The sequence below is a fragment of the Zingiber officinale genome, chromosome 5A (assembly GCF_018446385.1).
Source record: "Zingiber officinale cultivar Zhangliang chromosome 5A, Zo_v1.1, whole genome shotgun sequence".
Taxonomy (NCBI): Eukaryota; Viridiplantae; Streptophyta; class Magnoliopsida; order Zingiberales; family Zingiberaceae; genus Zingiber; species Zingiber officinale.
The window spans coordinates 3,292,451-3,306,341 of record NC_055994.1 but is presented as its reverse complement, the minus strand read 5'-3'; the positions used below and the strand labels follow the sequence as shown (position 1 = coordinate 3,306,341).

Here is a 13,891-nt window from a genome sequence, read left to right as displayed (position 1 = left end):
GGGTTAAGCATAAGGAGTATTCTGTTGGTTTCCTACCGTGCCACTGAACAGGGGGATTGTATTTTGGTTTTCGGATTTTGCTTCTCCTTGTTTTTGAATCGTGTAGAAAGGTTATTGTTTTGAGATTGCTACCATGAAGTTCTTGTTCTGTGAATTTTTATACGGCTTGAAGATGTATGAGGCATAATGATAGAATTATAGTTTGTGGGCTATAGATCGACACATTGAAAGTTCCATCTGCAGGACGCTAACCTGTTGCTAGATAGAGTAATGAACATATCTTCTTCTGCTTTGTTCTTGACTGTTTTGGCTTGCTTCATCATTGCGATTTCATGTCAATTCTAATTGCTATTCTCACAAGATCTGTATATCCGTGTGTTCTAATGTAGAGAAAATGTATTAGCTAGAAGTTTCAATTATCTGATTTGGTTGATAACTAGAAGTTTCAATTATCTGATTTCCTCTACATCTTTCAACGTTGCCAAACTTATCCAAAATTTGGGGACAACACTTGATGCTCAAGCCTTACATAGGATACAAACTTTAGTAGATTTTTATTTTGTTATTAGTTGGGCACAAGCAGATTTTCTTTTACTATTAGATGAGTAGTTCTCTATTGCTAATAGAAGTGCAAATTTTATTAAGTATTAGTGCAGATTTTTAATATGCATCGCAGATTTTTAATATACATTGCAGTGTAGATTTCTTTAGAACTTATAGTGCATATTTCCTTAGAGTTTCAAGTGCAGTTTCGTTAAACTTATAGTGCAGTTTTGTTTAGCACAGTATGCAGAGTTCTGTTAGCTTAACATGCAGAATTTTGATTAGCATAGTATGCAGATTTATTTCTGTTTAAACTACAATTTTGGAGCTTCCCAAGCACAGCAGTTTCAGTTTTTATAGCATTCAATTTTAGTTTGTTTAAGTATTCAATTTTGGTTTGTTAAAGTATTTGAGACCAATCTTGTATGAGACATCCTTTTATGAAAGATATTAACAAGTATAAGAAAGATAAAGAAAAGAAAGAAGAAGGCCAAAGCTTTAAGTAGATCCTGAAGTCAAGACTTTAGGGATTTTGACACACAAGGTGCTAAAGAAAATGTCGAGGCATTATATATTAGAAGTATTAAAAGATAATAAGTATTTTACTTTTATCAGTGGCACTGTACTCGACTCTCAGTTGTCCTTGGGTTGGGCTCCCATAGTCGTCCCTAGGTTTAGATAACCTAGTATGCAGGACTCTCAGTAATCCTTGGGTTGGGCTCCCATAGTCGGTCCCTAGATTTAGATAACCTAGTAAACCCTACTAGATTCGGGACCAGCTATCTCGGGTATAGTTAGGGATGCGCGCATAGCAAGTACAATTGTCGGGCCCAAGAAGAAGATGATTATTATTTTGAAATATTATAAGTATAAGTTTTTGAATAAACAAAATAAGTTTCACATAAGTATAAAAGTATAAAAGAATAATTTTAGAACAAATGAATCAAGTGTCACTTTGTTTTAGAATCAGCAAGTTTAGTTCTTTATTCTACCATGTTTATCTAGTGGATGAGTAGTTTTCATGTTTACTTATTAGATGAGTAGCATGATTAGCTATTAGAATTACATGAGTAGATTCCTTAGCTTTTCTTTGCTATTAGTTTGACATGAGCAGTTATGTTTATGCTTTATTTTTTTTTAGAGCATATGGTTTCTAGTTCTTTTCGTATACATGCACATTCGTGATTTTGTGAGTTAGATAACGCTTACTAAGCAAATTTTGCTTATAGATTGCACTTCCTCTTACTGCAGATACAGGAAAGGAAAAGATATAGAAAGGAATGCGACAAGGAGGTGTTCGAATGATGTGTGATGCCAGGACTATGGAAGCCTTGGGACTAGGAAAGAAGTTTTAATTTTAGTTTCCGCATTTTAGTTATTGTAAACATTTGAGTTGTATTTTAAGTTAATGTCATTTGAGATTATTCTGTTTAGATTGCATGTAGGATGAGTTCAGTTTAGTAAGTAGATATTTGTGTGTTTGATACTTATTTAACTGCGTGGGTGTTTGATAAATGTTCCAGCCGCCTGTGGCTGATGTATACTATGCTTGTATCTTGGTTTATGGTCACTGGTACAAGGGAGATTCTGTCGAAATTTTTCGGTAGGGTTTTCATGTGATTTTTAATCATACCGGTTAAATAGAGTTAGTAGTCAAGTAACGGTCATCCTTAGAGTGTAATAGTATAGTTAAGAAGGGTGGTCGTTACAGTAGAGAAGCAGGGATCCATTCTCCTACTACCCTTCTTGTCGTCATAGCACATGTGGTATAAATCACATGCTACGATGTTATTCTCTTTTCCAAAAAGAGCGCATGTTTTTTCTAAATTTAACATCGTACAGATTTCGATCTAGACATTCCCAATGTATAATCCTGAATTCAACATATGAATTCTAATTTGGCCTCAAGCAGATTCAGTAAATGGTGGGTGCATTTACTCCAATCATTACACAAATGATCTTATCTTGACACAAATATCAATGCGACCTTAACTTATGGGTATGTCTCTATTCACAGCTACATAAGTTGTCCCATAAGTAACGGTCTTACCTCTATTCATACTTAACAAATAGAGATGATTGTCCATGTGAGTGGACCAATTTCAATCTGCCAACATGCTTATCGAGACTTTTATTTAATTTTAACAAAACAAAAACATATACACTGAATAGATTATGACATTTTTCATTTATCAAAATGTCTTTACAATTAGTTACATTCTTCGAATTCCCAAAGACTTCACATGCCCATGAAATGATTCTTTAGTCAATGACTTAGTAAAAGGATCAACAAGCATATTTCATGTAGGGATGTACTCAAGAATCATCATTTTCTTGTCCACAATATCCCTTACAAAATTATACTTAATCTATATGCTTGCTTTTGCCGTAATATTTGGGTTCCTCAGTTTGGCCGTTACAGTACACTGTAACAGGACTCCCACTGTCCTCATAAATTTTCAAATGTTTTAGGAACCTTTTTCAACTAGACAGATTGTTGCACAACTGATGCGCAAGCCACATAGCTTCCAATGTCAACAAGGCTACATAAGCCTACTTCTTGATATTTGATAGTGGCCCAATTTTGTCGCGAATTGGGCATCAAATGATGAAATACCAAACCCCTCCTACACTAATGTAGCATAGGAATGACTCGGGTCGTCTGCCAACAAAAGTAACGATAGGATGGTAATCTAGGATCGTATGTTATTTCTATTTTTGGGGTTTTCAATATTAAAATGGGATTTGGGTTTTTGATTCTAAATTTAACAAATTAAAAGCAAAACAAGTATAGAAAATTAATCTAATGCTGCAATGAAATCTAACTAGGTGCTAACAATTAATCCACAACGCATTGTCACTCTACGTTATGGTTTCACCATCAACACAATTAAATAAAGGAAAAAAATAGCAAAGCATCAAATGAAATCTAATCTAAATAATGAACGACAATACAAGTAATGAAACTAACCCTAATGAATAAATGACATTGCAAGTAAAGAAATCCCTATCTAACCATTGACGATTTTCCTACATCGCATTGTCACACTACGATACAAGATTATCTATCAATGGGCATAATATGAAGTAAAGCATTAACGAAACTAAGAATGCAATGAAACCTAAAGCATGTAATGAAAGTCTAAACTAATCTAGCCTAATTGCATTAAATCAAAGCTAGAACTTAACTAAATTGGAAGAACAAGACAAAGTAAAAATTAACCGAACTAAAATGCGTCAAAATAAACCTAACACTTGGTTGAAGCAATTCATCGAACACTTTGTATGCGTTAAGTTAATTAAACGTAGTAAGTGCAATTCAAACTTGAACAATCATATTCAATACAAGCATTCAACAATAGAACTTCAACACAAGCAAATTAACAAAATTAACAGAATTAAACTCTAAACTAATCCAACCACAATTCACATATCCCCTTCCGATTACCAATAACTATCTTGGTCGTCACACGAAGACCCGGATCGGAACCCCCAAAACCGGTGGACAGCGCACAATCTGCTGGAATGCTGCTAGCTGCGACAACGAAGATGGTGAACGGATCTTCCACCGAAGAACCCCTCCGCTGGAAGATGGCTGGAAATGAATGTGGACTGCTGTGAACTGGAACGAACCGCCGCCTGCTGCTCCTTGCTCTGCCGCCTGAACCCCAAGCAGTGGAGCTGCCAGGAAGAAGCTGGACGGTGGAGATCACACCGGAGAACCCCTCCGGCGAGGTGGATTGCCGGAATCGCTGCCGAAGCTCGCCGTTCCTTGCCGAGTTGTTGTTGCCGCTCGCCTCTGGAATCTGAGAAGAAGTATGGCTGTGGATGGCCGGCCGGCGGCGAGAAAGAGAGGAAGAGAGGCCGCCGGCCGGAGAGAAGAACGGAGAAGAAGGAGGTGCTGTGGAGAAGTCGATGCCCTAGCCGCGCCCTGCAATTCGCGAACACAGAAGGTGGGAGGCGGCCCTGTGCATCCGTGAAGAGGTAAGGTTCTTAATGGTTTAATGGGTTTCGGGTTTGGTAAGGAAAGATTTGAGTGAATTCCGGATCCGGATCTAATAAGAATATGAAATTGGGCTTTTATAATCGGGCTTGAAGAATGGGTTCGAAGATTGGGTTTGAAGAGTAGGCTTTTGGATCAAATTTGAATTGGAGCTCTACTTCTTAGATGAACCCTTGGATGTCTTGATCTCGATCAACGGTCCAGATCACTTTAAATCATGATGAAAGGTTGGATCACTTGATCTGACTGATGGGCAGGATCGCACTGGATCTTGATCAATGGTCCACATTAATTCAGTTTGATCTTCCTCATTTGACCTCCAAATCAAGTCAAATTCGATCCGACTCGACCCTAATCAATGGCTCTTTGAATTTCCTACAAAATCACATAAAAATATGAAATTAAATTCTATGAATTACAGGAAATTTATAATTAAGTCCAAAATGAATCCCTATTCGTAAATCATGATATAAACACAATATAAAGTATGCGAATGGTATAAAATGCTAAGTATAAGAGCCAAAATAATACACAAAAATACTCATTATCAATATTCCATGAGATGACGCCATCATTTAGCAAGAAGGTATAGCCTGATGTGGTTTTTCTGTCATCAAGGTCTCCTGCCTAATCTGCATTTGTGTAGCCACTCAGGCTCATCTTTGATCCTTGAAAAACATATACATAATCTGTTATCCTTTTGAGGTATTTAATTATCCTCTTCATCGCTTTCCAGTGTCTCGATCCTGGGTTTAACTGGAAACGACTAACTAAGCCAACATCATAGTTTATATCAGGACGAGTACACAACATAGTGTACATCAAACTACCAATAGTACTGACATATGGTTTCTTCTTCATTTTGGCTATTTCCTCAGAAGTCTTGGGATACATACTTTTTCTCAAGATAGTACCTTTCGCTATAGGTGTCTGTTCAACATTGCAATCTGACATATTGAAGTGTTGCAGCATCTTAGTGATATAAGCTTCTTGAGACAAATCCAAAAGCCTCTTTGATCGGTCTCTAACGATCTTCACTCCTAAGATGTACTCTGCTTCACCCATATCTATGTCAAATTGTGATGAAAGCCAATTTTTGACTTCTATCACACACTTTATATCACTTCCAGCTATTAGCATATCATCAACATATAATGATAAAATGACAAACTTTCCTTTTTCCTTTCTTAGGTAAACACAATGATCCTCATTGACCATTTCGAAACTATAAGACAATATTATTTCATTAAATCTTATGTTTCATTGTCTTGACGCTTGCTTTAGCCCATATATAGACTTCCGAAGTCTACATACTCTTTTCTCTTGGCCTTCAGCAACATAACCTTCTGGTTGTACCATATAGATTTCTTCGTCAAGATTACCATTAAGGAAAGTCGTTTTTACATCCATCTGATGTAATTCCATGTCATATTGTGCTACTATAGCTAGGATGACACGTATTGACACAAACTTCACAATTGGGGAGAATGTCTCTTCAAAGTCAATACCCTCCATTTGGGTATATCCTTTTGCAACTAATCGAGTTTTGTATCGATTAATCGATCCATCTGCTTTCCTCTTTACTTTGAGAATCCACTTATTCACAATAGCCCTTAGCCCTTCGGTCCGGAGGAAGATCGACTAAATCCCAAACTTGATTATTTCTCATTGACTCCATTTCTTCATCCATTGTAATTTTCTATTCTTTTCTAACTGAGCTTCTCAAAGCTTCCTCAACTATTCAAGGTTCATCATCATCAACTGGGAGAACCATCAATGTCTCATTCTCAATATCAAACCTTCTCCGAGAAATAATCTGACGACTACTTCTTTGAAGGTTAGATTGTTGAGAAACTGACTCATTCAGTGGTAAATTACTCCCACTCAGTTGACTAGTTTCAGGCATCTCCTGATTTGTTGATAAAGGAACACTATCCTCCTCCTCTATCTCATATAAAGGAATTGTCTTATCAACTTCACCTCATGTTGGGAACTCAGTTTATAGAAAAGTAGTATCTCTTGACTCTATTTCAGAGATGGTTTAATTTTGTCGCTCACCAATAAAAACATAACCCTTAGAAGTCTCAGAATACCTTATAAAGATACACTTCTTACCTCTGGTCCTAATTTTCTATATTCGTGAGTCTTATCATGAACGTAGACAGCTAACCCCCAAGGTCTCAGATTACTCATATCCGGCTTTCTGCCTGTTCAACGTTCAAGTGAGATAGATGGAACTGACTTTGAAGACACTTTGTTAAGTATATAGGTCGTAACTAATAATGCATCTCCCCAATAGGAGATTGGCAAATTAGTCTGCGCTATCATAGACCTAACTATTTCAAGAAGAGTCATATTTCTTCTTTCAGTAATCTCATTTTGCTGTAGAGTTCCAGGGATAGTTAACTGTCTAATAATCCCTTTCTCATTACATATTGTCTTGAACTGATCAGACAAATATTCTCCTCCACGGTCAGTGCACAAGGTTTTAACCTTACGTTCCAATTGATTCTCAACTTCCATCAAGTAATGAATAAAGCAATCCAATGCTTCAGATTTGTGAGAAATCAAATACACATGACCAAAACGTGTGAAGTCATCGATAAATGTAATGAAATAAGAGCTCTCATTTCTAGCCTTCATATTCATTGGACCACAAATATCCGAATGAATTAATTGCAATGGTGATTTAGCCCTAATAGCCTTACCAAATGATTTTCTAGTCGTCTTTCCTACAAGACAATGCTCACATATAGACAAGTTAATCTTAGCATGAGTGCCTAATAGGCCCTCCTTAGCTAATCTATTCATTCGTTCTTGTCCTATATGTTCCAATCTAGCATGCCAAATTTCATCATTAACATCAACATTACTAGTAAGAGCAATGTTTGAAAAATAACCATCATTATTTTTTGGTTCTACATCAAGAACCATAAAACCATTTGTTACAAAACTATGCCCAATTAATACAGAGTTAATTCGAAGTTCCACACAACGGCTATAAAAATTTACATTGTAACCTAAATCAAGAAGACAAATAATGGAAACTAGATTCCGTCGAATCTCAGAAGCATACAGGACATCATGTAGAAACAAGGTGCCTCCACCACGTAGGTTGAGCTTGCAAGTGCCAATTCCTTTGACTTCAATTCTTGCATTATTTCCTACATATATCCATTTGTTGCTAGCTGGTACCCGACGGTACTCCACATATGTAGCTCGATCACGAGCTACGTGGTTCGTTGCTCCTGAACCTACAATCCACAAAGGATACGAATCAGCTAACAACACTGCACTTGCAACATATTGCTCGTGGAAAGAAGACAAAAATGGATCTACCTTTTTAGGCTCAGCACACTCCCAAGCAAAATGACCCTTCTTGCCACAGTTGAAGCAAGTCAACTTGCTCCTAGGTTTTTGTCCATTTTTATTTCCTTTCTTCTTGATTTGGTTTTTCGCAACAACAACATTAGCCTCCTTTCCTTTTCCCTTTCCTTTCCCGAACCATTTGTTCTTATTCTTGGAACCAGAACCTTCAGCTACAAAAGCATGACCAGAAATCCTTGCGGATTCAATCCTCTCCGCCTCAAGTTCCACATGGCGTGAGACATCAGTGAAAGTCTTGATACTCTCACTATGGGTCAGATTCTGTTTCATCGTTTCCCAAGAATGAGGAAGAGAACGAATAACTGCCTGAACCTGTTGTTCATCGGTCAACGCATAACCAGCAGTCTTAAGCTCTCAAATCATGTTACCCATCTCCCTGAGATGTTAGGTCATGGTAACATTCGAGCGCTTTTTATAGCTATCAAACTTGATAGTTAGCTGACGGAGCTTACTCAGACTGACTCCACTGTACTTCTCTCTAAGGGCTACCCAGACAGCATGAGCCGATGGTAGTGGCTCATACTCAAACACCAGGTCATCCACCATTGAACTAATCAATATTCTCTTAACAATGTAGTCCTTCCTTTTCCATGTCTTATAGGCATCAAGGTCACGCCTATGTTGTGCTATAGAACCATCAACCGGTTCCTCCATGAATTGATTTACAGTCTCTAGAACTTTTTGTTCCTGAAGAACGTATTGTATCTTGAGGTGTCATATTTTGTAGTTATCCCCATATAATTTCTCACCCTTATTGAGTTCAGTTATGATGTTTTTAGTTGCCATGATTTACATAAATAAACACATTATTTATTATTTCAGTGTAATTCATATATGTGTAATTATTTATTGATTCAGTGTAAATTAGAATTAGTTTACAAAATCAAGTGATAACAATATTTCCACTCATCATTTGTATGTTCTAATCTAATCAACACTGATCAATCATATTATACATATCCCATCTAATGAACGAATCATTATGAAAATGAACTAATCATTTTTCATATGAACTAATCATATGGATATATGAACAAATCATATTCACATGAACTAATCATGTCATGAAATGAACTAATCATTTCCAAGTTTGTTAACATATAACATAACTTTTCATTATTTAATTCTGTTCGTACATAACGACAGAAATTATTACATGACTCAAAAATTAGATGAGCTTATACTGTTCGTACATAATGACAGTAAACAGAACACTAGTAAACTAGATAAGCCAGCAATGCTCCCACTAGGATAAACACTAGTATGGCAGCCAACATTATCCCTATTAACCTGGACTTATTTGGGATAATTTCAGATGGGGCAGCTTCAGGATTCTCCATCAGATCCATTTCTGAATCTTCCTCGAGCATTTCCTGGTCCTCTTCAGGCTCTTTTTCACCCATATGGTGAAGTAGTTCCTCACATAGTACTGAATATGTGCTTATCCTTCATGACACCCTCATACATAGTCTGCTATTATCCTAGGATACTCTGGCAATGAATGCATCAATGCCCAAATCCTATAACTATCCAGGACTGAAAACTCTTCTTGCTCAAGTTTCCAAAATAGTCTATCCAGTCGTCTAACATGTCCGTCGACTCCATAAGCAGACTTATACTCTATCTCCTGAATCTCCTCTCGGAGCTGGTTTCGCCGCACTTCGCGACGAGTCAATGTGGTAATTGTCCGTGCCATCTGAAAAATTGAATTTAAATAAGTCAGTACAAAACCGACTAACCAGTACAAAACCAGTTTAATTCAATTTATACAGGCATACCATCATTATAAATCAAGAAAAATAAATCTTCTCGATTTTCAGGAGTTTAAGTCGACTAACCCATTAGACCGGTCAATCAGGAGTCCGGATGTTAAACTCAGTCTATTGTCCTCATTAGAACTAATCTAATTGGACCTATATTCTGTTATTGTTTAAGCTCATTTGAGTCAATCTCAGACTTATTGATTAAACTCAGGTTCATTTGATTCGTCCAATTGCTCATTGGATTAAGTCTGGCCCATTAGAACAAATCTAATCTTTTTGATCAAATCTGACACAACGGAACTAATCCGGTCATATTTGATCAGCCCAACTTCTATAATCAAACTCACCCCAATTAATTCAAATATAAATGAACTGGTTAAACCAACAAATAATTTGAACCAGATCTAGATATCATTGAATCAATTTGGTCTGCTTAAATTAATTAATAATTTAAACCAGACCTGGGTTTGATCGGCCAAGTTGGTCTGGTTCTATTTATAATAATGATCCGGCGGTAAGAATGGGGGACCTATTTCCTGAAGGGTCTTAGCTTGAAGACCGATGAAGGGCTGACTAAGCGATTAATGGCCACGCCGAGCAGCTGAGTAAGTCCGAGCGGAGCTAGGCATAACCCATCCAGGGGTTTGGGTTTCCGACGCCAAGGCAGGAGGATCGAAGGGCCGAGCGGATTGCCCGGTGGACCAAGAAAGGGGTCGTCCGTTCGGCCAAGATAAGGGCGAGGGTAGGGGAGAGAGCCTAGGCCGGGACGCGAGGTATAAGCTAAAGCATGTCCGATGATTAGGCCATATACAAGATCGCACGATGGAGGATCTTGCCGTCACATCATGGAAAGGTTGATACGAGCATGGCCTCATGGACATCTTCACGACATATTCATATCTCGGCATGGCCCTTCCGGATGCACCCATACCGGCATGGTCAAAGCGGTGGTTACTTTGATTGTGCGCCTAGGCTTCTTGGAGGTCATATAAGGCCTCCATTTCTTCGCCGGAGGTACGCATGTCCTCATCTTGATCTGAGACCACCTTCTTGTTATTCCTCGCTGACTTGAGCGTCGGAGGGCCGCCGGACACCCCCTCGGTTTCTTGCAGTTCACCGAGCCCTCGAGGACCAGCGAGCGCCGATCCCGCTCGTTGACCCTTGGTTCGAACAGATCAAATGCGCGCGTGGGAACGCACTGCATTCGAACAGAACAATGGACGAGGCGGACGACAACACACCGTGACGCTTTCAACAGAAGAACTCGATGCTCTAGTCGAGATGAGGGCCACCAAACTTATGGAGCAAAAACAAAAAGCATCAGCCGAACGGCCGGAGCAACAAGCAACATCTGCGTCTGGTGGCCGAGCGGAAGCACCTCAAGCCACCGTCGCATTCCATCGGGCCTTATTTCGCACCCCTGAAGCCGCACCAGCTCGAAGAGATAGAGGCTCTTCTTCAGACGAAATGCCAAGGCGGGATGACAGAAAAGCTCCCCGAGCGGACTCATCTCCCGAGCGGATCAATCGTCAATTCTCGGAGGTTATTCTACGAGACCCTCTACCCAAGCACTACGTGCCTCCGACGATCGGCGAGTACAACGGAACAACGGACCCGGATGATCATCTGGGTAAGTTTGATAACACGGCTACGCTCCATCAGTATACAGATGGAGTAAAGTGCCGAGTCTTCTTTACTACCCTCTCGGGATCGGCTCAACGTTGGTTTCGGAGGTTGCCGGACGGATCCATCACTAGCTTCAAGGATTTCCGAACGGCCTTCCTCCACCACTTCGCCAGCAGTCGGCGTTATCAGAAGACAAGTGTCAGCTTGTTTGCCATCAAGCAAGAGCCGAGAGAATCGCTTCGAGCTTACATCCAGCGATTCAACCAAGTGGCGATGGATATCCCAACGGCCACATCGGAGACGATGATGAATGCCTTCACACAAGGCCTTGTAGATGGGGACTTCTTCCGGTCGCTCATCCGAAAGCCACCCCGAGATTATGATCACATGCTGCATCGGGCAAACGAGTACATAAATGTGGAAGAAGCGCAAGCCGCTCGGAAAAAGGAAACTCCAACCGAGCGTGCACCTGTGCATACCGAGCGGAAACAGCACGCCGCTCAGCAGCCACCCAAAGGACCGAGAGCCGAAGCAATTCGATCCCCCCACGCTAGATCGCACGTACAAGAAGTGGCTGCCGCTCGGCCCAAGCCAAAGAAGAGGTGGACCCCTATGTTCTGCTCCTTCCACCAGACGGATACGCACAACACGAGGGATTGTCGAAGTCTTCCCTCCGTGGCCAATCCCTTCCCCAGGAAAGCCGAATGACGGTCTCCTCCCATCGACAGGAGACACAGGACCCATGAAGCCGACCGGACCCGCACCGAAAGGCGACATCAACAGACACCCGATCACCACCGTTCTCCGAGACAGGAGAATCGCCGAGCGTCCAGAGAACGGTCGCGACCGTCCACTCGGGAAGAGGAAAACAGGAGCAATACTTCCCGAGGCGAGATCAACGTTATTGCTGGAGGGCCGACCGGAGGAGACTCCAACCGAGCCAGAAAGGCGGGCGTTCGGCTCGGCTGTAGCCAAGAGCGGGCAAGTGGACCGGAAATCACTTTCGGTCCCGGAGACTTGGAAGGGGTAGAAGTGCCCCACGACGACACTCTGCTCATTAAAGCGGTAATAGCAAATTATACTATTCACCGCATATTTGTTGACACAGGGAGCTTGATGTGAGCTCGAGTGTCGTGCTACGGGAGCTTACGTCAAATTACAATTAATGTTTACCGAACCCCTCTACACTAAAGTAGTATAGAAATGACTCGGATCGTCTCCCCAAAGAATGTAGCGATAAATGATAAAATTAGGATCAATTATTGCTTTGAATTTTTAACATGAAAATGGAGGGGTTGGGTTTTGAATTTTGAACTACGATATGAAAAACAAACAAGTATGAAATCTAATCCTAATTAATAAAAGATATCCTATCTATCCATTAGTAGTGTCTTCATAGCGCATTGTCACTCTACGCTACGATTTCACTAATAATAGAATTAAACTAAGGAATGAAAGAATGAAACATTAAATGAAATCTAACCTAATAAATGAAAGACAGTGCATGTAAGAAAACCTAATCTATCTTAAACTATGATTGCAAAGAAATTAAAAACAACTCAAAGTAAGCATCTAAAGAAATTAACATAGAACGTAATCTAGAGCATTAAAGAAATCTAATCCTAATTGCATTCAAACGAAGAACAAAACTTATAGCAATTGCAAAAGACAAGATAAGCAAACATTAAGTGGAATAAAGTGCACAAATGTAAACCTACTGTTGGAAGAAACATTTTGTCGAACACCTTACGAGCATGAATCAAAATAGCATGAGTACGTGCACTAAAACATGGGAGATCAATTTAGTACAAGCATCAAACAATCAAACACACAAAATTAACATGTCAATAAGAATTCAGTGAAGAAACTGCAACAATCCAAAACTGTCCAGATCTGTTGAAGAATGAAGTGCTGCTCGAAATGTGAAAGGTGCTATCCGGAAGAATCAATGAAGAAGTGCTGCTGGAAAAAGGCAGGGATGGCGTCGCCTTCTTCTTCCTCTGCCCGTCCGAACCCCAGAAAGACAGAGAACTCGGAAGGTGAAGGATCTCACCGGAGAAACCCTCTCCGGTGAGGTGAAGACTGCTATCGCCGCCGCTTGGATCTAAGCAGGAGAAGTTGGAATGGGTTGGCCGCGGGATGATGGAGAGGATGGTGAAGGAAGTCCGGCCGACGGCGATGGATAAGAAGAGAGCCGCCGGCCAGTGGAAGAAGAGAGGAGAAGGAGGTGCCTATGCCCTAGTCGCAGAAAACGCCGAATGGATCTCCCCTACTGTTCATCGCGAGAAGGTAAGGAGAAGGGTTCTCTTAGTGGGTTCGGATCCGGGTTGGATTAAGAAAATGGTATCCAATAGAGCTTAGATCCGATTCATTAAAGATAGAGTTCAAATTGGGCTTTTATAATTGGGCTTGAAGAGTGGGTTTGATTGTTTTTCCTTTGATCCAAATTGAATTAGAGCACCATTTGTTGGATGAATCTTGGATGCCTTGATCTCGATCAACGGCCTAGATGCTCCAAATTGCTTCCCTACAAGTAAGATGCACATTCTTAGATAAAATATCAGAAAAT

The 13,891-nt window shown here is 40.1% G+C and overlaps 1 long non-coding RNA gene across 1 annotated transcript; it reads right to left on the bottom strand.

The window, feature by feature from the left end:
* Nucleotides 1-3,838: 3,838 nt before the first annotated feature.
* On the bottom strand, nt 3,839-13,602 carry LOC121979283. Its single transcript, XR_006111361.1, has 2 exons — nt 13,041-13,602; nt 3,839-4,921 (listed from the first exon to the last, which is right to left on the bottom strand). It is a non-coding gene; the product is annotated as an uncharacterized LOC121979283 (long non-coding RNA).
* Nucleotides 13,603-13,891: the final 289 nt, after the last annotated feature.